This window comes from Ursus americanus, chromosome 29 (assembly GCF_024610735.1).
Source record: "Ursus americanus isolate L20-20 chromosome 29, mUrsAme1.1.p, whole genome shotgun sequence".
Lineage (NCBI taxonomy): Eukaryota > Metazoa > Chordata > Mammalia > Carnivora > Ursidae > Ursus > Ursus americanus.
Genome location: NC_142155.1, coordinates 385,870 through 411,345, shown reverse-complemented (window position 1 = coordinate 411,345; position 25,476 = coordinate 385,870). Strand labels below are relative to the sequence as shown.

Sequence of the window (25,476 nt, the reverse complement as noted above, 5' to 3'; positions counted from 1 at the left end):
CAAGAGATCAGATTGGCCTAAATCAAGATCATAGTTGTACTTCTTATTGAGTTTTTTATGATCCCTTGAGCTGGCTTTGAGGCCTCAGCATGCTCAACTGGGCACTTTGTTCAGCATCAAGACACTATTAGTGCTCAGGGAGAGAACCAGAGATGAAGAATTTGGAAATGTAAAAATATAAAATTGTGCAGAAGCAGGGGTATTTTTAACCCCAAAAACAAACATTAAGCTCTAATTCTTTACCTTTATTCTAAGCTATGCTGATAAAGTTTTGTGTGAAATTTTTAAGATGATATCAGAGGTACGTGCCCTTGACGACCCAGCTGGGACAGGAGCATCAGGCTAGGACAGCTAATTCTGAAGTCCCAAAGAAAGCCCAACGTCGCAGCAGCTGACCCTGGAAAGCAGGGGTCAGCAAATAGGTCCAGAGCCTAATTGCCAAGCAGTGTTACTGGAACAGGGCCATGCCCGTGTGTACGGAGCTTCTGCGGCTGCTTCTGAGCAGTTGAGCCGCTGCCACAGACACACAGGATGTCTTCAATATGGCTTCTTGGTCTGCAAAGCCTAAAATACATACTACCTAGTCTTTTACCAAAAAATGTTTGCCAGCCCCTCTTACAAAGCAATGCTGTCCAATCCAGCCTTCTAAGGTGATGAAAATGTTCTATTATCTATGCTGCACAGCACATTAGCCACCAGCCACACGTGGCTACTGAGCACTTGGAAGACCGTGGCTGGCAGTTACCATATTGGACAGCAACTGAAGAACAGAATTACTTTATTTTATTTTCAATTAATTTAAATTGAAAGAGGCACATGTGGCCAGGAGCTCTGGGAATTAATCGTCCCGTGGCATCTGTCAACGCTTGGCTTCCCACAGTGCGGAGGCTGTGTTATTTACAAAAACGGGCTGTGCGACAGATTTCCCCGAGGGCAGGACTTCATTGACCCTGGCCTCATAGTGTTAACACATGGAGACGTTGGGCTCCCTTTGCGACCTCAGCACCAGCTATCCGCTCCTAACACCTTCCCAGGACTCTCCACTTCCTTCTGAAAGACCATCACTCATAAACTCTCCAGAGGAAAAAAACAGGGAAAGCACAACCCACTATGTAAAGCCGGATTGAATTTCTTTGTCTTATATTTAGCTTCTTTAATCTGTACTAGTGTATCGTGTAGGAATATTTTGGCTGCAAGGAACAGGATACCTAACGGTGACCTAAGCAACCAGGGTTTATTTACTCACACAACAGTCCCGAGGCAGGCAGCTCTGGCGTTGGCTCAGCCAGTCAACGACCTCAGAGCCAGTATTTTACAAGTGTATTGAACTTCCCGTCTCAGTTGTAAAACGGCTGCTAATGCACTTGAGTCAGAAAGAAGTAGGAACGGGTGTTGCACTCAGTATACCTGTCCCTTGTATCAGTAGAGTGTAAGACTTCCCAGAAGATACTCTGTATACACCCCTACCTTATTGGTACCTGGGAGGAACTGGCACTGGGTCACAGGCCCACCAGAGCTCTAAGAGAGGCTGAGAAAGCAAGGAAAACAGCATTTCCTGACTGGATTAGCCAGTAGTGGTTGTCACCTAGGGATGAGCACACCAGCCCCATCACGGAGGGGATAGAGGTTGTGTAAACAACAACAGTATCCCCCAATTATAGGAAGGCTTGGGTCCCAAGGGTGTCCTCCATCACAGCTTTCCAGGATTTCATGAACAGGTGTGTGTTCTTTGTACCCATCGCTTGGTTTGAGAACGATTTACTGACTACCATGGAACATCAGGCATTGGGCCAGATGTCAGGAAGGAGCAGAAGATGGGGCTGGACATGCTGGCCCAGAGTGTGGAGTGTCTGTATAAAAGCATGAACAAAAGGTTTTGTGAAATAATAGAAAGATTTGTGCCAAATAAGCCACAGATTTACATGTCCACTTCAGCTGCCCAGTACATTTAACCTGCAAGTATTTTCTGAGTGACCTGGCTTACTATGACATTTTACTGCATATCTGTAAATCCAGTTCTGCTGCGTGATTATTTTGATTGTTTTAAAACCTCCTAGTAGATACAAATCTCAATGACTCCACGCGTAAGAAAGGTGCCAGAGCTTTTGTTATTTTTCTGTGTAAATCCACCATTCTGTTGGGATGGCAGAAATAGTATCCATGAATTTGTAGTTCTCCATGGTTGTGCCTAACTCCAGGAAGAGGAGAGACACCTTTCGAAGGAAAGGAACAGTCTGACCAGTGATGGCATCTGAACGCATCAGCAACAGTGAAGATCAGATCCCATCAGCCACCTGCTTGTGGAAAACGCATCCCTCATTCTCAGCCTTGTGGTCCCTTCAGGGATGATGCATGCCCTGCTCTGCTTCTCTGTCTAAGGAAGTCATTCTGCAGTTATGTCCCACAGTGCGGTACAGGTGATTCTGTGAGGCTGCTAGGGCCCCTTCAGGCTCAGCACCAGCTGTGGTCATCTCTACTCCGAAGTCCTACCGCCTCTACAGGCTCTAGTAAGAGAACAAGGTTCAGTCGCCAACCACGTTATTGAACCCTACAACTCCACCTAAGGGCTGTATTGCCTCTTGGGACTCAGGCAGGAGGGTGGGACAGAAGGCCACTCTCTATGAACCCACCTATTTCTGTGTTCTCAAGACTTCCCTAACTCTTTTTCTCCCCTAGAAACTTTCAGCCAGTTATTTGAGTACTTACATATGTTTATAGTAATATACTTTGTCCTCAAGTATTTTCTATCATAGGTCATTCAAATGTCTCCAGATCAGAGCCATCTCCAAAGACGCAGAAGAAACTGAGAGTGTGGGGAAATTTATCCAATAAGGAAGAAGACAAGAAGCCTACCTTATCAACCTGTGCCTCTCCTCCCCATGACACCCACCTCATGGCCAACACAAAGCTGTAGGATTGCCCCTCCCTTCCACATTACCTCCACCTGCATGTCTGAGATTTTGCTTCCCCTTGAAATTATTCTCCAAATTCAGGTGCAAATAATTTATGTGAACATACACAATGGGTCGTGGGTGAGGTGTGCACAAAGCAAAGGGACAAATGAATCAGTGAATTAAGTCCTGCAGGATGAAAGGGGGCTGGCAGATTGAGGAGCTGGAGAAAAGCTGCCAGACACCTAGATGAAAGAGGATAGCCTCATGCACAGACACTAGCTGGAGTATTGAAATGCCTGGAGTATTTAAAGAATTGCAAGTACAGTAGTCCCCCTTATCCATGGGGAATACTTTCCAAGACCCCCAGTACATGCCTGAAGCCACGGGTAGTACTGAACTCCAGGGATAATGTTTTTTCCTATACATACACACCTATGGTAGAGTTCAATTTATAAATTAGGCACAGTAAGAGATTAACAACTAATAATAAAATAGAACAATTACAACAACATACTATGATAGAAGTTATATGAATGTGGTCTCTCTCTCTCTCAAATATGTCATTGTACTCTTCTCATCCTTCTTCTTGTGAGATGATAAAATGCCTGCGTGATGAGACAAAGTGAGGTGAGTGATGCAGGCGTCGTGACCCAGCTTTGGGCCACTATCGACCTTCTGAAGATATGTCAGGAGAATCATCTGCTTCCAAAGCACAGTTAACCGAGGGAAACTGAATCCTCGGACAGCAAAACTGCAAATAACGGGGGGACTGCTGTACCTCCCCTGTGGTCATGTGCGTTGGTTCCGTTCCATAAAGTCCCTGCAAACACTGACTTAGCGAGTACTGAACCATTGCTCCTAGGGGAAAATACAGGTGAGGGTCCTACAAGCCTCTGGTCACAATATGTTCATCAACTGATCAATATTTAACCTTCTTTATCTGTGCTCCTGCCTAAGGACACGCTATTTAAGATACACTGCTGCTTCGTGAACGCCAACAGCCAACAGCACTATAACTCATGCCCGGACAGAGCTTACCTAACACGTATGGTTTCTTCATAAGGAACTTCTTGCACTTAGAAACACAGGCAGCACTCGAGATCGTGCTTGGGGGCCACTGGAAACAGTGAAATCACCAAAAAAAGTAGAAAAACACAGAAAACATGGCACCAAATAAGCCATGAGAAGGACACTTATTCACAGAATGACAGCTGAAACAAGAAAGCAGAGAATCACCCTGTCTGACCTCAGCTGGGAATGAGCACTTGGGGCGACTAACCCATTTTACCACTCCATGTCTATGCAAAGCCCATGACAACCACCAAAGTGCCCCAAGTATGATTTGGGTCCCCGATATTTCATAGAGTAGGCAAATTTGTAAATACGGAATCCATACTCATAAGGAGGACTGACAGGCTGGAGCGAAGAGTAGGCATTTTCTTTGGGACATGAGGCCAGAGAAGCCAAAAACAGAGGTTACCAAGGGCCTGTGCGTGAAGCCGCTGAGCATGCCCCCTTTCAGGATGGGGTGTACAGACAAAGCAGATCGGGGGCAAGACCGTGAACTGAGTCACTGACCTCCAGGAAAGAACTCCCTGGTATGGGGAACCTGGACACTGCTGGTGCCTCGTGGGGAGATAATATTTTGAGGTTACCCTAAGCAATGCCATTCAACAATGCTCAGACGTTATCAAGATCCTGAGAAAGCTAAAAGAAGTATCAAGGTATCTTTATACGGAGCCATTAAAAACTGGCAAGTTAAAAAACAGTGAAGCTCTGCATGTATGAAGGAAATGCTGAACACAGCTGCACAAGCAGAGGTAGTAGCCTTCTGGGGCCCCAGTGTTAAACAGTTCATGTTAGTTCATGTGGGGCAGTAGAACAATAGCCTGCTGCCCGGAGTGGGGCCACCATGGACACCTGCAGGAGGACCGGGATGGACTGTGACCCCTAGGATTCCTGTAGGTTGGGCCTTAAGGACTTTCTGATACCTTGTGACCACGAGCCCTTCCTTGACGCCCTTCCTAGATTCAAGCGTGGTGAAGTAAGGGGTATCTGCTGTAAACCATCACACGTCGTTTAGCAACTTCTATGACTTCTTTGGAAGTTTCCATTTGATACCTGATGTCACAGTAAATACATTTGAAAGCTTTTTAATTCCCAAAGTTATCCTTGGATAACTTTGTTTCCCTGGAAAACAACGTTGAATGTGGAGATTTTTCTGCAGGACTCATTATGTTTTCATTTTAGCTAAAAAATAAAATGCTAATGAAAACCATATCATTTTTGGAAACTGCTTTCCATTTTCAAAGCTTAGCTATGTTATTTGAACAATTCTAGTCTCCAAATTGTTTGTCTGTAACATAAAAACCCAAAAAACAAGAAAACTTAGACCCAGTGCTGTTTTAGGTCCCTCCACTTCTGGGACTCTGGTATTTGGGCATTCCTACTCTTTGAGCTTGCAACTTTGGATCAAGTCAATACCACATGTAAACAGACATCCGAAGTCTGAGTCTAAAATTGTCACTGACCAATCAGAACACATTCTCAGATGAAGCTTCACAGAAGTCAGCTCCACCTTTTTAGTGGCTAGAGGCTACTGAAAAATGTACAGCTGAACCTCAGAAGAGGAAGGCACTGAACAATGCCAAAGTGCCTCAGGAAATCCGACTGACTAGGCAGAAAATGATGACAGCCTAGGGCAAAACAGGAAAGAGGGAGGGAAACCCCTTCCCAAAGCATCCTCTCAAATAAAACAGGCTTTGGTGCAGGAGACTCAAAATTCCTGAGCTGATTCAGTTTGGCTTCTCAAGGTCAGAGGCCACCCAGGCTCTCTGTCAGGAGAACAGATTCTCCCGGACACAGCACGGGGGGCGCCAAGCCCAGACTCTGCCTTTGGCTAAACTGGAGGACAGACAGATAGGGCTAGAGGACAGACAGATAGGGCTGACTCCAGTGCTAGTCATCTTTGTGAGGGGAAGATGGTCACTAGGGGTGGTAGGAAAGAAGCCAAGGAAAATAAATTTGACACAGATTTATGAAGGAATAAACCTCATTTGGTTGGTTTTTTTTAATCAACAAAAGCAGAAGTTATACATGGTAGTTGGAGAAGTGTATAAAAGGTTCAAAACTCATACAGGAGGTTCTTATTACCTATTGTCTGCAAAGAAATGGACCAACAAAATGACCTTTGTGACTGACCACATGGCAGCATCACTGACTTGCCACACCCCAGGGAAGGGGCTAGAGGTGGCCTCTCCTCCGTGGAAGGAGCAAAGATCACAGGTGCCTACCCTATGATTAAATCACACTTGACAGATGGAGCCATGCAGATGAAGGAGCAATTTCAAATGTAACAGCCACAAAAGAAAACCAAATGACTGAGAGACTATCCAACACAGAACAAAAGACATAGCCTGGTTCAGATAAGTGGGTCTTATATTCCTGCAGCTGGATTTGCAAAAGGATTGTAATGTGTACGTTGTAAGTGAAAACCTAGAAATCAGCCTGGCAGAAATCTTGGTGACACAACCACGTCCCTGAGACAATATCGTCCTGAAGTTTGGAGGAAATCAGCAAATTGAATCATATAATAAGGCAATTTCATTCTTATGTGGGCTTAACAAAAAAAAATTAATTTCATGACCAACTTAAAACAAGGGTTTATAATAAGTCCCTAAAATTTTATACAAATTATTACAAGCACATGTACGTGTTCCCCGCCCCCATAGTGATTTCATACTTTTCAACGAGTCTATCAATAGAGTTCATCCAAAAATGAGTGACAGTCCTGGGTGGTAGTGGGACAGGAGTTGTTGAACCACTAAGGACAAAAGGTATTACTAAGGGGGTCAGTGTTTTTGGCAGTGGAGCTAACCAAAGAGAGGTAATCCTGTGAATGTGGAGAAGCTATGTTGGTGGCTACTTGGTTAACTTTAAATGTTTTTGTTTTTGTTTTAAGTAGGTTCCACACCAGGCGGGGCTTGAACTCACAACCCTGAGATCAAGACCTGACCTGAGATCAACATCAGACGCTTAACTGACTTAGCCACCCAGGCACCCCTATTTGGTTAAGTTTATTAACGAGTCATCCAGCACTGAACTACCAGAGGAACGGGAGTTCAGTTAACCCCGAGAGGATTACTGACAGCAAAGAGAGCTGGGTGAGGGCCGTGCCAGAAATACAGTATGTGATTCAAGAGGACATGATCTGTACAAATTAAAATGCTGGTGAGTAGAATCTAGAAATGTCCCATGGCAGAGCAGAATGAAAGCCCCAACACTGACTTAAATCAGACTTTCCCTGCAGCCACATAGGATACCAGTTAAAACACTTCTTATCTCCAAGACACCTCATAGGCAATCAATCAGTGATGATAAGGGTGGAGGTCATGCCACCAAGGTCATTTATTTAAAGAGCAGGTGGTCAAGTATTTTCACCTATTTTAAGTCTTCCCACCCCAACCAAATCTTATCCACCACAAATACCTCTGTCATGAAGCCTTCTTGGAGAGCCATGGAATTAAAAAGCATTAATATGGGAATGAATGTGAGAAGTCATTGACTCCACTGCTCCTATTTTAACCAATGTGGAAAGAGATTCAATGAATTTTCTCAAGGTTAGAGGCAGAGCTGGACGTCCACATCACTGCTCCCTCTTCTGCCTCCCTCTGACAACCAAGTGGTCTTCACACTTGGAAATCACCCACTTTCTGCTTTGTGAACCTTTTCCACTAAGCAGGTGTTTAGGTCTTTTGCTTTCGTTCACCTTTCATCTCATCCTGGGTGGTTAAGCCTTATTCTCAACTTTCAGATTAAACCCTCTGAGGGCTTTGCTCAGAGCGTTCAGTAACTGTGCATTAATGTGATTCATCCCAGCTCCCGAGGGACACTGCCAGACTCACGGAGTATTTCAGACTTTCAGATCTTCCTATTAGCATGAATTACTATTAGTAATTCTATTACTAATTACTATTTTACTATACTATATTAGAGTATAGTAATATAATAATATATTATATATATAATGTATATATTAATATATATAATAACAATATAGTATAGTAATATAATAATATATTACTATTACTATACTATCTATTACTAATTACTAATTACTTAGTAATTACTATTAGTAATTACTAAGCTGCTTGTTTGCCAATAATGTGCACTGAAATGTAAATGTGAAAACATAATGTTTGATTCCGAAAAGATCAAACATAGGTAGCATGATTTTTCTCTTTAGCAAACAAACAAAAAAATGCTGAAATCTTTTTCAAAAACTCCCTGGCACTATTCGTAGCTGCTACCGTTACAGACTGTGTCCATCTCACCTCTGTGGCATGGACATCTCTCCCCTTCCTCCAACCAAAGCACCCCCCCTTTCTTCTTTTTTTTAAGATTTTATTTATTTATTTGACAGAGATAGAGACAGCCAGCGAGAGAGGGAACACAAGCAGGGGGAGTGGGAGAGGAAGAAGCAGGCTCCCAGCGGAGCAGCCTGATGTGGGGCTCGATCCCAGAACGCCAGGATCACGCCCTGAGCCGAAGGCAGACGCTTAATGACTGAGCCACCCAGGTGCCCCGCCCCCTCTTTCTTAACTAGAAAAAAATTACAACAGATGCCAAGTGTTACAACCTTTTCTTTTTAAGATTGTTTTTTGTTTCCTTCCATTATGAATGCAACTGCTACCTCCTAACGACATGGCGTGCTGGACCAGAGGCCTAGACAGAGTGTGCTCTGATGAGCACCGTGTCCCGAGTTCCCAGACAAAAGTCTATCACCCAACACCTGGATATTTTTACTAAAAGCTCATTAACATTCATCCATTGTTTTTCAACAAATAATTACCATGCAGATTACTTTCATTTTCTTTGAAGAGTTTAAAACTCGCATCAATGGGTCGAAATGACAATAAAATTTTTGCTCAGTATAGGAAGGACTTCTCAGAATTAAGAGCTGTCAAAAAATTAAATAGTCCTTTTCATGCACAACCAAATTGAGGGATGTTCTGCAAAACCTCCTGTCTGAACTCTTCAAAAATGTCAATGTAGGAAATCAAAAAGGAAAATAAGCAGGGAAATTATTCTGGAACAGAGGGAATGACATCAACTGGGTTAACTACAGATTACATTAAAGGAACTACAGGGCAAAATATTTTATCAAATCCTGGTTTGACAAAAAACAGCTATAGCGAACATTTTTGGGAAAATTGGAGAAATCTGAAGCAGAAATACAGTTCACATTAGGTAACAGAAATGAATCAATGTTACATTTTCTAATGCTAGTAATGAGACTTTTGTTGCCCAAGGTCGCGAGACGAGGGAGGATTAGAACTTCACGGCTTGGCTCTGGAGCCATTTGAAGTTTCCTGTCACTGAAGGTGTTTAAACAAAGACTGAGAAAGTCTGTCAATCACTGATAGTGATTATTAGGTAAGTTTCTAAATATGAATGAGGGTGAAGGTGAGGGTCTGGGGTCTTCAAACACGTTAATGCTGTGAAAGACAAAAGAAAAGAAGAAGAAAGCAAGCAAGATGGAAAATTGTTCCAAGTTTAAGACAACTAACAGACCAGACGAGCCCGCCAGCAGGTGAATCAGATGAGCTGACGGCCCCACAGCAGGGGCTGCTCTAGAGGGCAGGGGTCGCACCGCCTTCGAGGATCTGCTAGCATAAACTCCCACCCAGAGTGATCCAAACCTTTGTGTATGAGTCACAAGGTGAAAGGGTTGTTCTAGAAATCAAGGAAAACTGCTGGTGCTAGAAATAACTCCCTAAACGTAGAAATCTCTTGCCTTGACCGAAATGACTGATGAGTCCTTCCTTTGACCCCAAATTGCTCTGGTTCATTAAGAGTTACCTGGACAGTGTCTGGAACCACTGTGAAGCAATTACAGTCTAAGTCGTCTCTCACCCCACTTTGGGCACCACTCTCCCCCATATTTTTTTTTTTGAGAGAGAGAGAGAGAGCACGTGCACATGAGCAGGGGGAGGGGCAGAGGGAGAGAGAGAAGCAGACACCCCCTGGGCGCTGAGCCCGGAGCTCACTGATAGGGGCTGGATCTCACGAAGCTGAGATCATGACCTGAGCTGAAACCAAGAGTCAGACGCTTAACTGCGCCCCCCAGACGCCCCTAAAAATGTTTTCAAATGCAAGTAAGATCTGACATCAAAGGAAGAATTAAAACAGCAACATCATCAGTACTTTTCACTTGATTTTGAAATACCAGTAAGTAAATCCTCTACATTTAAGCCTCCACTCCCTAACTCACAAACTGAGTCAACAGACGTGCTTAAAGATAAGGTTTTGTTTAAATTGCCTCAAATCTCAGCCACAAGCCGGTAGTCTGGAAGCTTTCTGGCCTGCTTCCCACGTAATCTACCCATTAGCTTAATTCATGGTCCTCAACCCACGCTACAGCGCCGCTGCGACCGGGTCTTACGTTGACACGAGTTTGCTGATGTCCACCAGTTAGTTACACGTACGCTAGACTCACACGGTTCCCAGCTGTTACCTGCCCTCAGCCCCACCACCCTCCTTTCTCAGTTTCCAGACTCTCTCAGAGAGGTATCTCCCTCAACATCAATTCAGCTCGCCTACTGAGGAACAGCCCTGCTATGGGCTACCAGTGGTAGTGACCACTTTTGAAAAAATGTGGAGAAAGAAGGTGTCAGAGGCATCAACAAATCCGTATTAAGGATATTACGTGCAGGGGCGCCTGGGTGGCACAGTCGTTAAGCGTCTGCCTTCAGCTCCGGGCGTGATCCCGGCGTTCTGGGATCAAGCCCCACATCAGGCTCCTCCACTATGAGCCTGCTTCTTCCTCTCCCACTCCCCCTGCTTGTGTTCCCTCTCTCGCTGGCTGTCTCTATCTCTGTCACATAAATAAATAAAATCTTTAAAAAAAAAAAAGGATATTCTGTGCCAAACGTCAGGTCATGTACTTTTGTATATTATCTCATTTAATCTCTCAGTAGAGAATTCAAAGGAATGAAAAATATATTCTGTTAGGAAGGGGCAACAAACTGAGTACGACCCAACCTGGAAAAGAAAATGGTCTCTCATTTCAAGAGGGAAGGACTTCATGACTCCCAAAGAAGGTAACATCCCAAACTCCCCGTGCACACCACAGCAAGACACTTGGTTCTGAACCCTGAGCAGCTCGGCTGCGCCTCTTGTATTGTCTCCCTGTTTGTCATCCAAATACGGTATCTTTCCATTTTACTGATACTTGTCTCCAGACCCCTTGCAACTCTGATGGCTGGAAGGGAGCTCTGTTCTCCCTGTTGCTCCCATACACTAAATAGACATCGTGTTCCCGACAGCTGTTTGATCAACACTTGAAGAAACTGCAGTCAAAGAAGGTCGGAGGAGACTTTGGTGAAGAAGGTGAGAAGAGCCGTCTTGGAGTCGCACCCCCTGTGATTACCTCAGCAATAATTGCTTCACTGGAGCACATACTGAACTTAATTAGGCTTTTCAGTATATTCCAGGAGGCGGTTATAACATCTCTTCTTGCTTCAAAGCTAAGTAACTTTTCATGACTTAATTTAAAACATGTTCCTCAACTCGGGAGCAGCCCTGAGTCTAAATGCAACTCATGAATTCCAGCAGGGACCTAGGCTTGCTTTTAAAAAGGCTTGTGGAGTCACGTAAGGATATTCTTAGACTGGTTCGTGTTTTTATTTTGAGAGCCAGATCTAGATGAATCCCTTTTCCCCACACTCCTCTGCATTTCCTAGAGCATTTCCTTTGTATTTCCTTCAACCTAGAATAGGTTAGCCACTCCTCAATTTCAGGTTTGGGGAAACTGGAAGCTGTTAATTGGAATCACATGTAATTCTCCAAAGACTATAATTAAGCATACTTATAAAAATGCACTGATAACTATGTCATAAACATTGTATGGTTCTTTGATTTCAAAACAAAAATTGCAAATGTGGGCTTGGATTTATTGACATCATATTTTATTCATTTATCTTAGCCCTTGACATTTGGAATATTTCTTTTCCTAGGAATTATAAGGGGGGCAGGTAGAACTATGACAAACTAGAACTGGTTTGTTTCTAATACACATTTTCTTTTCTTTTTTTCCCCAAGATTTTATTTAAATTCCAGTTAGTTAACATATAGTGTAGTATTGATATCAGGAGTAGAATCAGTGATTCATCACTTACATACAACACCCAGTGCTCATCACAACACGTGCCCTCCTTAATGCCCATCACCAAATTATCCCATCTTCCCACCCCTCCCCTCCAGCAATCCTCAGTTTCTTCTCTATAGTTTGCATCTCTCTGTTTTTATCTTATTTTTCTTTCCCTTCCCCTACATTCATGTTCTGTTTCTTAAATTCCACATATGAGTGAGATCATATGGTATTTGTCTCTCTCTGACTTATTTTGCCTAGCATAATACACTCTAGCTCCATCCATGTTGTTGCAAATGGCAAGATTTCATTCTTTTTGATGGCTGAGTAGTATTCCATAGTATATATACACTACCTCTTCTTTATTCATTCAACAGTCAATGAACATTTGGGCTATTTCCATAGTTTGGCTATTGTTGATAATGCTGCTATGAACACTGGGGTGCATGTGCCCCTTCGAATCAGTATTTTTGTATCCTTTGGATAAATACCTAGTAGTGCAATTGCTGGGTCATAGGGTAGTTCTATTTTTAACTTTTTAAGGAACCTCCATCCTGTTGTCCAGAGTGGCTACACCAGTTTGCATTCCCACCAACAGTCTAATATTCATTTTCTTCTGATTGCAAAAGCAAAATATTAATTTGTCCATTCATTCATTCAATAAACACTTATTGAGCACCTATTGTGTGCCAGGCATTGAGCAAGTGGAGGCTACTACGGTGAGCAACAATAGACATGTCCTTGATCTGCAGAGCTTGGAATCAGTTATAGCTGAACTGAAATCAGGAGAGGAGGAAGTAGCTGGGGGATGGAGAGTGAGTATGTGAAAGGGACAAGAAGTACATGTCAGGGAAAGGAAACAATATGAACAAAAGCCTTGTGGCATTTCATCAAGATAGCAATAGACTAGATGCAGAAATCTCCGCTTTTATTCAAAATACAACTGAAACATATTTATTGTTCCATGTTAAAGACATAGCTGAGCTCAAAAGAAACAGATATCCTCATATGCCAGACATGAAGAAGGAACATATAACAATGAAGATATGCAGTTTTTAAAACCATGCAGTCCTTGGAGAAAGTGGACTAGTTAAGGACTGGCATGTTCATACCTTTGTGAGACAGGAATTTAAGCCTTAAGCCCCACGTACATCAAGGAGGAGGAATGGGTATTCTTTTTATCAGACTGTTCAAAAATGTGCTGAAAAGCTATATACATTGCCTAAAATCCTCAGCATGAACAAGGCTGCAGGAAAAAGTGGACTACCTCGGGTTCTCAGAAATAGATTCTGACAGCCACTCCCACACACACCCACACTTGAGGTTTGAATTTCGAGCCTGTACCATGGACTAGTGCAGAATCAACCACCTTTCCATTACCCATGCAATATGGGAATCTGAAGGGGGGGGGAGAGAGAGAGAGAGAGAGGGGGGGGGGGGGGGAAAGAAAAGAAAGAAAGAAAGAAAGAAAGAAAGAAAGAAAGAAAGAAAGAAAGAAAGAAAGAAAGAAGAAAGGTAGGTAGAAAGATTATTGTCATAAGTTGGTGGGGAAATATAAATTAAAACAAAATCGCCTCCCAACCTAGAAAACCTCTCTATAAAAATAGAAGAGAAAGAAAAAAATTAATGAATAAGTATTAAACAAGAATATGATACTGACCACAGGCAATAAGCTAGAGGTCGCAAAGACAGAAGAAAATCTTACCTTTTTATATACCTAAGTAGATATAACCCATTATATTCATGTTTGCAAGATAAAATTGCTAAGGTTTGTTTGGTTTTTTTTTGGGGGGGGGGTTTGGTTTTTTTTGTTTTTTTGTCTTTATGATTGTAAGTAGGGTTTGCCATTTGGAGTCAGGGGACAGCTGAAGTCAGGCCCACCTTCTCCCCAGTTACCGGCACCTGGATTCCAGAGGCATTTTTGTCTTTGAAAGCCTTTCTGGCAATTCCAAAATCAGACCTGGAAGTGATTAGTCTCTCCCCTTGCTCAAAAAGCCATTCAAGTTTAAAAATTCGAATTTGTATGTTCAACTAATGTTCAAAGCAGTTAAGATTAGTAGTCAGGTGATGATGGTCCTTGTCCTGACTGTGTGCACTAATGAGCAGTGAGGACTCCAGCAAGTCGTTTCATCTTTCTGGTCTGAATGCAAAAGAGGGAGTGAGGCTAAATAAGTTCACAGATCCCTCAACTCTCAGTCTGTGTGCCTCTATTTAGGACAAGCTCGATTTGGCTGTGTGTGATGGACTCCTTTTCCTGTTCTTGAAGAGATTTGGAGTTAGTTCCGTCCTGGAGAACAGAGCTCCTTTCAGGCTAAATGCAAATAATAAACATGAGAGAGAATAAATGAGCAGCTGCCATCTATTCACCCCACTGGGCGAGGGCCAAGCACTGAGGAGGCAAGGTCACAGACTCTAGCCTGATGCCAGAATAAGATGCTGAGGTTCGCAGGGAAAAATCACTAGTGCATCATACTGCAAAAGTTAGTGACTTAAAACAAGAGCCATTTTATTTGCCCACAGTTCTGTGGGTCTACACTGGGCCCAGATTTAGCTAAAAGGTTCATCTGTTGGTCTGCCTGGTCTCGCACGCAGCTGCAGCCATCTAAGAGCTCCCCTGGGCTGGGTGGCCTAAGACAGCATAAGTCGCATGTCTGAAATTTGGTATTGTCTGCTGGGTGGTTTGTGTGTCCCCAACCAGCTAATCAAAGCTTCTCTGTTTGAGAGCAGTGTTCCTAGAGGGTAAGAGCATAAACCCCTCACAAGGCCTCCTGAGGCATTACCTTGAATGTTGACCTTCACACATCATCCCCCACCTTCTCCCCATCAAGCAAGCCACAGGTCTGCCCAGATTTGAGGGGAAGGGGAAACAGACTCCACCAATGGACAGGAGGAGTGGCAGAGTCAAATTGCAAGGGAAAGCGAGTGAGGGCATGGGAAGGATATCATAACCATCCTTATAAACTAGTGTCTACACTCATCACAGGCAACATCTCTAGCCCAGCATGAAGCAAGCATCCAGCAAACACTTGCTTAAAGGATGTATGTCCTTAGTTGCAAAGGCTATGGGTCCTTCTCTCTCCTATGAGAAAGTAACAGTGATATAGATTAGATGTCTTCCTGGTGGAGAATCAGTTGAGTCACTGCTGAGTACAAACTCTAGTGTACATGGCTGGGGGGAGTGGGTATATTTTTTCTTTGGCTTCCAATGGGATTGTCGTTTCCCTTTGTTCTGTGGATATAACACATACTGACATGGAATGCTGGCCCTATAAGAAACCCTTTATAATCATAGTTACACTTCCATAAGAAAAATACTACAGGTCAGATTTGATTACCATAGATTCACCCATGGCAAATAAGATCTATAATGTTCTGTTTACTATTCTCTTATCTTTATTAGCAAAAAAACTATCCAATCAACTCAATCAAATTCAACAAATATGTATTTTTTTTTCTTTAAAGATTTTATCTATTCATTCAACAGAGACAGAGACAGCCAGCGAGAGAGGGAACACAAGCAGGGGAGTGGGAGAGGAAGAAGCAGGCTCCTAGCGGAGGAACCTGATGTGGGGCTCGATCCCAGAACGCCGGGATCACGCCCTGAGCTGAAGGCAGACGCTTAACCGCTGTGCCACCCAGGCGCCCCAACAAATATGTATTTAATGCCTATTTAGTGCCACGAATATAGTCCCTAGAAATAAAGATGACTTGGAAAGGTGTGTGCCTCCTCCCCCATGCTTGACCCCTCCCGGCCTAGGTTTCATTAGATCTAGAGGATAGAATGTTTCCTACTGTTCTTACCGTTACAGCCTCAAGTTTGACATCCAAGAGGATGGGCTGCCCCAGCTCCCCCATCCTTGAAATGAAAAGTTATCAGCATACTTGTAGTATGTTTTCATTTGCGTATGCTATTCTTTCTGAATGAAATGCCTTTCTCCTCTTTTCCTGCTCATCCTAGTGTTTCCTCCTCTGAAACGACACTCTACCCCAGCCAAGTGGTTGGTCACCCATCTTCCAGGCTCTTCGTTAACCTGGGTATAGCTCGTTTGTACATCCATCATTCCTACTGTACTGTTGGTGTGTCCATCTCTCCTAGGACACATGGTTTCTTACTTATCTCTATAACTCTACACAAATACTCAGTCAGTGTTAGATAAATGATTCCAGAAATGGGCATAAGAAGGAGCAAAGGAATAATAAGTTAAAGAGCAGTGGGTAACTTGAGCTAACATTCTGAGGCCCACAGTGCAAGTTGACCTGTAACTCTCATTCAAAACAACAGAACTCATTCCCCTTTGTTTCTGCCTCCTTCACTTTTCTTCCTCTAACATGAAGCAAATTTAAAAATCTGTAGTCAGTTTTTGTATGTTATTCTCAAGGGATCCTAGATAATGACTTTTTATAAGAAGAAAGATCCCTGTTATTGATTTTGCGTGATTTTTTAACCAATTATTTAAATGCCTAAATTATCTCTTCATAGGCCACATAGCAATGTTATTTCCTATTCTGACAGCAGCTGTTGGGTTTACTTCAATAAAAATGGGACATAACTGCACCAGAATCGTAGTAAGCATTCTGGTGAGGCTGGTTTTACTCAGGTACAAAATATCTAGGGAGGGGTGGGCTAAGTCATGGTTCTACCATCTTTGCTGCAGCTACGGGGGAAAGCCAGCTGGAGAAGTCATGTTAAGTCTCTCAAGATGGCAGCCACAAGCCACAAAACTTAGGTGACTGACCCTGGTTTAGTCACAGCCTTATCAGTGAATGTGTGCCACCAGAATCCAGTCAAAACAACCAAAAATATAATAAATCCTGAATGATATGATTTTGTTTAAAGTAATAATATGGTAGCATTAAGAGATCATGTCTTTGATAGTCTAACAATGAAAGTCCCTGAAATTCTTGAGGGCAGATTTTACTACAACCCTGTTTATGACATCATCCTCAAACATGACTGATACACACAGAATAAATTAGATACCTAACTAAGACTCATAGCTGAGATAGGAGTATATGAGTCAGAAACTATCTGCAACCTAAGTCCAACAGTTGCAACTAATTAAATCATAAAACTTGGACCAGAATTTGTTGGTTGCTCTAAGATCTTATATTACTGAGGGCGTGCAAGAATGAAATGCAATGAAAAAGACCAAATTAGAAAAAAAAAAGTGGAACCAAATGAAACAGCGAAGTTTCAAAGAATCACTCACCAAAGATAATCCTTCCATGGTTTTCCTAAGCAATTATTCTTCTTCATTCACCTTGATCTCTCCTAGTATGATAATAAACATGCCGGGAATTAGTTAGGATGATGGTTCTCAAACCTCACTAATTATCTGAGTTACCTAGAGTGATTTTTTAAATATACGCATTCCCATACCCATTTCAGACCCTCTGAATTACAATCTGGAATCTCCCAGGAATCTGTATTTTTCAATCTCCCCAAGTAATTCTCTCTCTTTTTTAATTAATTTTTTAATTTAAATTCAATTAGCCAACAAACAGTACATCATTAGTTTCAGATATAGAGTTCAATAATTCATCAGTTGCATATAACACCCAAATTTTAGTTAACATGCAGTGCAATATTGGTTTCAGGAGTAAAATTCAGTGATTCATCACTTACATACAACACCCAGTGCTTATCACAAGTGCTCTCTTTAATATTCATCAGCCATCTAGCCCATTGACCACCCACCTCCCTCCATCAACCCTCAGTTTGTTCTCTATTGTTAAGAATTTCTTATGGTTTGGTTTCCCTCCCCAACCCCCATCCCATATGTTCACCTGTTTTCTTTCTTAAATTCCACATATAGGTGAGATCATATGGTATTCATCTTCTCTGACTTATTTCACTTAACATAATACATTCCAGTTCCATGCACATCATTTCAAATTAAAAGATTTCATTCTTGGGGGTGCCTGGGTGGCACAGCAGTTAAGCATCTGCCTTCGGCTCAGGGCGTGATCCCGGCGCTGTGGGATCGAGCCCCACATCAGGCTCCTCTGCTGGGAGCCTGCTTCTTCCTCTCCCACTCCCCCTGCTTGTGTTCCCTCTCTCGCTGGCTGTCTCTATCCTGTCGAATAAATAAATAAAAATCTTAAAAAAAAAAAAGATTTCATTCTTTTTGGTGGTAGAGTAATATTCTTACACACACACACACACACACACCACCACCACACCACATCTTCTTTAGCCATTCATCAGTCGATGGACATTTGGGCTCTTTCCATAGTTTGGTCACTGTTGATATGCTTCTTTAAACATCTGGGCGCATGTATCCCTTCAAATCTGTATTTTTGTATCCTTTGGGTAAATGCCTAGTAGTGCAATTGCTGGGTCGTAGGGTAGTTCTATTTTTAACTTTTTGAGGAACCTCCACACTGTTGTCCAGAGTGGCTGCACCAGTTTGCATTCCCACCAACAGTGCAAAAGGGTTCCCCTTTCTCTGCATCCTTGCCAAAGCCTGTGGTTTCTTGTGTTGTTAATTTAGCCATCCTGGCAAGTGTGAAGTGGTATCTCACTGTGGTTTTGATTTGTATTTCCCTGAGGATCAGTGATGTTGAACAGCTTTTCGTGTATCTGTTATCCATCTGTATATCTTCTTTGGAAAAGTGTTTATTCATGTCTTCTGCCCATTTCTTAACTGGATTATCGTTTTTTGGGTGTTGAGTTTGAATAAGTTCTTTACAGATTTTGGATACTAACCCTTTATCAGATATGTCATTTGCAAATATCTTCTCCCATTCCATAGGCTGCCTTCTAGCTTTGTTGATTGCTTCCTTTGCTGTGCAGAAGCTTTTTATGTTGATGAGGTCTCAATAGTTCATTTTTGCTTTTGCTTCCCTTGCCTCAGGCAACATGTCTAGTAAGAAGTTGCTATGGCCGAGGCCAAAGATGTTGCTACCTGTGTTCTCCTCTAGGATTTTGATGATTTCCTGTCTCACATGTAGGTCTTTCATCTGTTTTAGAATTCATTTTTGTGTATGGTGTGAGAGAGTGATCCAGTTCCTTCTGCATGTTTCTGTCCAGTTTTCCCAACACCATTTGCTGTCTTTTTTCCGTTGGATATTCTTTCCTGCTTTGTCAAAGATTAGTTGACCATGTAATTGTGGGTTCATTTCTGGGTTTTCTGTTCTGTTCCACTGATCTATGTGTCTGTTTTTGTGCCAGTACCATACCATCTTGATAACCACAGTTTTGTAATAGAGCTTTGAAATCTGGAATTGTGATGCCTCCAGTTTTGTTTCTTTTTTTCAGGATCACTTTGGCGATTCAGGGTCTTTTGTGGTTCCATCCAAATTTAAGATTGTTTGTTCTCGCTCTGTGAAAACTCCTGGTAGTATTTTGATAGGAATTACACCGAGTGTATAGATTGCTTAGGGTAGTATAGACATTTTAACAATGTCTGTTCTTCCAGTCCATGAGCGTAGAATGCTTTTCCATTTCTTTGTGTCCTGTCCAATTTCTGTCATAAGTGGTCTATAGTTTTCAGAGTACAGGTCTTTTACTTCTTTAGTTAGGTTTATTTCTAGTTATCTTACTGTTTTTGGTGCAATTGCAAATGAGATCAATTCCTTGATTTCTTTTTCTGCTGCTTCATTACTGGTGTATAGAAATGCAACAGATTTATGCACATTGATTTCATATTCTGCAACTTTGCTGAATTCATGTATTAGTTCCAGCAATTATTTAGCAACATCTTTTCGGTTTTCTACATAGACTATTATATAGTCTGCAAATAGTGAAAGTTTGACTTCTTCCTTGCCAATTTGGATGCCTTTTATTTCTTTTTGTTGTCTGATTGCTGAGGCTGAGATTTCCAGTACTATGTTAAATAGTAATGGTGAGAGTGGACATCCTTGTCTTGCTCCTGACCATAGGGGAAAGGTTTTCAGTTTTTCCCCATTGGGGATGATATTAGCTGTGGGTCTTTCAAATATCTCCTTTATGATATTGAGGTATGTTCCATCTATCCCTCCTTTATTGAGGGTTTTTATCAAGAATGGATGCTGTATTTTGTCAAATGCTTTTCTGCATCTATTAACAGGATCCTATGATTCTTAACCTTTCATTTACTAATATGGTGTATCACATTGATTGGGTTGCAAATACTGAACCATCCCTGCAACCCAGGAATAAATTCCACTTGATCATGGTGAATAATTCTTTTAATGTACTGTTGAATTCAGTTTGGTAATATTTTATTGAGAGCTTTTGCATCCATGTTCATCAGGAATACTGGCCAGTAATTTTCCTTTTTAGTGGGGTCTTTGTCTGGTTTTGGAATCAAGGTAATGCTGGCCTCATAGAATGAGTTTGGAAGTTTTCCTTCAATTTCTATTTTTTGGAACAGTTTGAGAATAATAGGTATTAACTCTTCTTTTAATGTCTGGTAGAATTCCCCCGGGAAGCCATGTGGCCCAGGACTTTTGTATGTTGGGAGATTTTTGATTACAACTCAATTTCTTTGCTGGTTATGGGACTGTTCAAATTTTCTTTTTCTTCCTGTTTCAGTTTTGGTAGTTTGTAAGTTTCTAGGAATTTGTCCATTTCTTCCAGACTGCCCAGTTTGTTGGCATATAATTTTTCATAGTTTTCTCTTATAATTGTTTGTATGTCTGTGGTTTTGTTTGTGATCTCTCCTCTTTCATTTGTGATTTTATCTCTTTGGGTCCTTTCTCTTTTCTTTTTGATAAGTCTCACTAGGGGTTTATCAGTTTTATTCATTCTTTTGAAGAACCAACTCTTAGTTTTGTTGATCTGTTGTACTAGTTTTTTTTGTTTCTATATGCTCTAATCTTTATTATTTCCCTTCTTCTGCTGGCTTTAGCCTTTATTTGCTATTCCTTCTCTAGCTCCTTTAGATGTAAGGTTAGGTTATGTATTTGAGACTTCTCTTGCTTCTTGAGGTAGCCCTCCCCAGGTAATTCTCATGATCAGCCACCCTTAGCAATCTTTGCTTTAAACCAGTAATTTAAAAAACCAAAACAAAAAACTCTACCAAACTTAAAGGCATATGGTTATGGAGAACCGTGTTCTCCTAAAATTCATACATTGAAGTCCTAACCCCAGTATCTCAGAATGTGACTGTATTTAGAGAAGGGGTCTTTAAAGAGGTAATTAAGTTAAAATGAGGTCGTTAGGGTGGTTCCTAATCCAATATGACCATTAGTCTTGTAAGAAGAAATTAGGACACAGAGAGGTACAGAGGGAAGACCACATGAAAACAGAGAGAAGATAGCTACCTACAAGCCAAGCAGAGAGGCCTCAGAAGAAACCAACCCTGTCAACACCTTGACCTCAGGCTTCTGGCCTCCAGAACTATAAGAAAGTAAATTTCTGTTGGTTAGGCCACCTAGTCTTTAGTACTTTGTTCCTGCAGCCCTGGAAACTAATATGTGTACTTTCTACTGTTAATTTGTCAAGTGACAGACATAAATGACAAGAAGACATTGTAAAGGATGACTTCCATAATGAAGAAACATTATATTTCAAAGGAAAAACAGTCCCACTAAAATGTCTGATTAATTGTTAAGTTTCAGTTCTATTCAACTTCAATAGGAAAAGAAGTTGCTGAGGGAGAAGGGAAAGAAAAAGGAGAGAAAAGAGTCCAAAAGAGAACGGGAATAACAAAGAGCTAGGAAAATGGAAGAAGTGGGGGACATTCAGGAAAATGCAAGCTATAACCCTTAAGGGTTGCACTATAATACAATGACATTATGATATTATTATGAAGCACAGGAAGGGAACAGTGAAAATGCATACCCAACAAACACCTGTAAAGGTCATAGTGAAATTTGTCTCTGAGTCTTTCCTGGCCAGAGGGAAAAGCTTAATTTCCTCCTTTCATGTATTCAACAACCATTGATAGTCTACCTACTGCATGTCAGGCACTCAGATACAGACTGGCTATGCAAAGATGATTAACACAGGAGCTATGCCATATTGGAACGCCAGTCTAGAAAAAAAGAGTTTCAGGCCTTCTTCAAGGTCCAAACCCAAGAAGACATGCTTAAGCTTCCTTTAAAAGATCTTAGGTTCTTCAGTTCTTTATCTCTTTGTAGAACTCCTGGATTCCCAGGAAGGGAAACTACAGCTAATTCTTGTCCCTAGGTACCCAGGGAGTGGGTATGTTTCTAATCCCTATGCCCCCTTCGGGCTGTGATCAGGAGAAACTCTATTTCTCTGGCATCCTGACTCCAGCACAGAGCCAGGCACATAGTAGGTGCTCACTAAATACTGAATTAATTAATTCATTAATGGCTCAAATAATCAAACATCTCAATTCCAGGAACCCTTCTAGAAAGTCTGGTATACACCCACTCTCTCCTGTGCCCTAGATCCTTTCCAGAAGTAGATCTGTCTTAGCTCTGCAGAGTCTCCTAGAGGTGGTCACCTAAGGTAATGTTGAGGAAATATAATTTTTTAAAAAATATCCTCCAACATAGAAAATCTCCTCACAAAGGGAAAAAAGAAAGAAAACAATTTCATTATTGAATTAGCATCCAACCAGAATGTCATGCTCATCACAGGCAATTCACTAAAGAGGTTGCAAAGACAGAAGAAAATCTTTCATATAGCTAAGTGGTTACAATGCATTCCATCAGTTTTCAAGATAAAATTGCTAATTCTATCATATCTTTATGACTTAAGGTAGGGCTTGCCATTTCAAGTCAGGGAACAGTTGTAATTAGGCCCATCTTGTCCCAAGAAACCAGGAGATAGGGTTTTACCTTCTTTAATGATTACATTTCAAAGAGATGGGTTCCAGGGGGCCCGTGAAGGAACATTCCTGAGCTAACAAGAAGTATATTTAGCATTTGAACTTACAGTAGCACGGTGGCTCAGTTCTTCTGGAAGCCTGTGTTCATGGAAGTCTCCTTTGGACTGGCCTGCCCACCTCAACAAGCACACAGAAGCTGCCCCGGGGACCACAAATGTTCTGTTAACAGTCTCCTGGCCATTGCACTGCACTTGAAGCCTAGTTCTTAAGGCAGAATGGTGATACCTCTTTCTGAAAAATGACTTGGTAACATCTTTTGACCTTGAGCTTTGAGCAGCATCACACTTAAAGCCCAGATTTTGAAATTACAGGCTTATGCTAAATGTCATGCTCCATCATCTACATTGTCTGATCTTGAGCTGATTGATCAATTAACTTTTCCAAAACTCAGTGTCCTTGTCTATAAAATGGAGATAATACCTTTCCACAGAGAGCACATAAGAAGGGTTATTAATTACTCTTACTACTCATTTTGAAGCAAGAGAGTCCGGAGGTTTAGCACACACACTCTGAACCTGGTGTCTGGCTTTCATCCCAGATCGACTTTAGGCAAAATGAGGTATCTCATTCTTCAGCGTCCTCAAAGGTGAAGTGCTCAGAAGAGTGGTGAGCCCATATGAGAATAGTCAGAAATGTCAGCCAACAGCTTTACTTACCGTTAGTGTTGCCAAGGTGCTGAAGCAGAGCTTGCATCTTGCTGCTCTCTGTCTTCTACTTGTCTCTTCACCTTCACTCCTCTGCCTTCGGGGAGTGGAGAAAGAGTATTAGTGTGATATTCCACCACTCTTCCAAGTCATCTTGAAATTACACTTGTAATTAGGCAGAACCCTTGAATTGCAATGTCTCTAGACAAATTAACTAGATTAAACCCGTGGAAACGCAAATGGAAATAATTTGAAAACCTCAAGAAGCACAAGATTTCAAATTGCTATAAGAGAAGGCCCCTGGCTTTCATCTTTTCTAACACCTGTTGCCTTCCCTCTTTAGCTTTCTTTTCTTGGCAGTTTCTGAATTTAAAGAGAGAAGCTTGGCCTTTTGTGTCTATTTAATACCTATTAACAATTTACATCACTTTTTAAAAAGATTTTATTTATTTAATTGTCAGAGAGCAAGAGAGAGAGAGTGCGGGGGGGGGGGTGCTGCAGGCAGAGTAAGAAGTGGGCTCCCCACTGAGCAGGGAGCCAGAAGTAGAACTTGATCCCAGGACCCAGGGATCATGACCTGAGTCAACCGCAGAACTTAACCGACTGAGCCACCCAGGTGTCCCAATTTACATCACTTTTAACAGAGTCAACTATATCCCAGCAGGAGAATTACTACTAATTGCTATCCAAATATGTAACAGTCATTCTTCTTTCCTATTACTAAGTTGAGATCAGATCTGGGGGCAAAGTTCAGGAAAATAAATAACCTTAATCAAGTCCACTGATAAGAATATTAGGTGAAGAATATTTTTTTAAGATTTATCTATTTATTTTAGGTCGCCTGTGTGGCTCAGTTGTTAAGCGTCTGCCTTTGGCTCGGGGTGTGATCCCGGCGTTCTGGGATTGAGCCCCACATCAGGCTCCTCTGCTGGGAGCCTGCTTCTTCCTCTCCCACCCCCCTGCTTGTGTTCCCTCTCTTGCTGGCTCTCTCTCTGTCAAATAAATAAAAATAAAATCTTAAATAAATTTTTTAATTAAAAAAAATAAAAAGATTTATCTATTTATTTTAAAGAGAAAGAGAGAGCAAGAGAGAGCACGGAAAGAGGGAGAGGGGCAGAGGGAGAGCATCTCAAGCAGACTCCCTGCTGAGCACAGAGCCTGACACAGGGCTCGATCTCATGACCCATGAGACCACAACCCATGAGACCATGACCCATGAGGCCATGACTTATGAGATCATGAACTGAGCCGACACCAAGAGTTGGATGCTTGAGTGACTGAGCCACCCAGGTGCCCCAAGGTGAAGAATATTTTTAATCATCTACTTTAACTGACCAGATGCAAGCCATTTATTCTAGTTGAACCTACATATAAAGCAAAGCCCTAATGCCTTTTGCAGTGTCTACTGAGATGGGAATTCAGTGTCTCTCCATTTAAAAAATAATTTGGTGTCCTAGAACCAGTAATCTTAACTCCCAGGTCTTAGGCTCTTCATCTGTTGAATAATCATGATTAAAAATGTCTGCCAAGTTTGATTTGGGCAAATAATAGCCCAGAACATGGAGGTGGAAGTAAATAATGAACATCATTTTTGGCATGACAGTCCAATGGAAAACTTTCACTTAATCTTTCACTTTTCAATCAGTTGTGTTTGCATCCACTTTCCAAGACTGGCCCCATGTAGATTTTACTCCTATAAATGCTATTTACTATCTGTGTCCCCTTGAGCCAACCAATTAAACTATTTGGACCTCAGATATCTGTATCTATAAACTATAGACAAGGATACAGCAATGAACTGAATGTTTATGTCCCCCCAAAATAAATATGTTGAAACCCTAATCCTGGTGTGATGGTATTTGGAGATGGGATCTTTGGGAGATAATTAGGTCATGAAGGTGGATCCCTCATGAATGGGGTTAGTGCCCTTATAAGAAGAAGTTAGAGAGCTAGCTCTCTTTCTGCCATGCTAAAATACAGGGAGAAGTCAGCAGTTTGCA

The 25,476-nt window shown here is 41.8% G+C and overlaps 1 long non-coding RNA gene across 1 annotated transcript in view; it reads right to left on the bottom strand.

Annotated features, from left to right (window-relative positions):
• Positions 1-23,574, bottom strand: part of LOC148107486 (uncharacterized) — a 216,384-nt gene extending 192,810 nt beyond the window's left edge. Inside the window, exons 1-2 of the long non-coding RNA XR_015722182.1 lie at positions 23,489-23,574; positions 17,256-17,317 (exon numbers count right to left, since the gene is read on the bottom strand). This is a non-coding gene — a long non-coding RNA (uncharacterized LOC148107486). The remainder of the gene's footprint in view (positions 1-17,255; positions 17,318-23,488) is intronic.
• Positions 23,575-25,476: the final 1,902 nt, after the last annotated feature.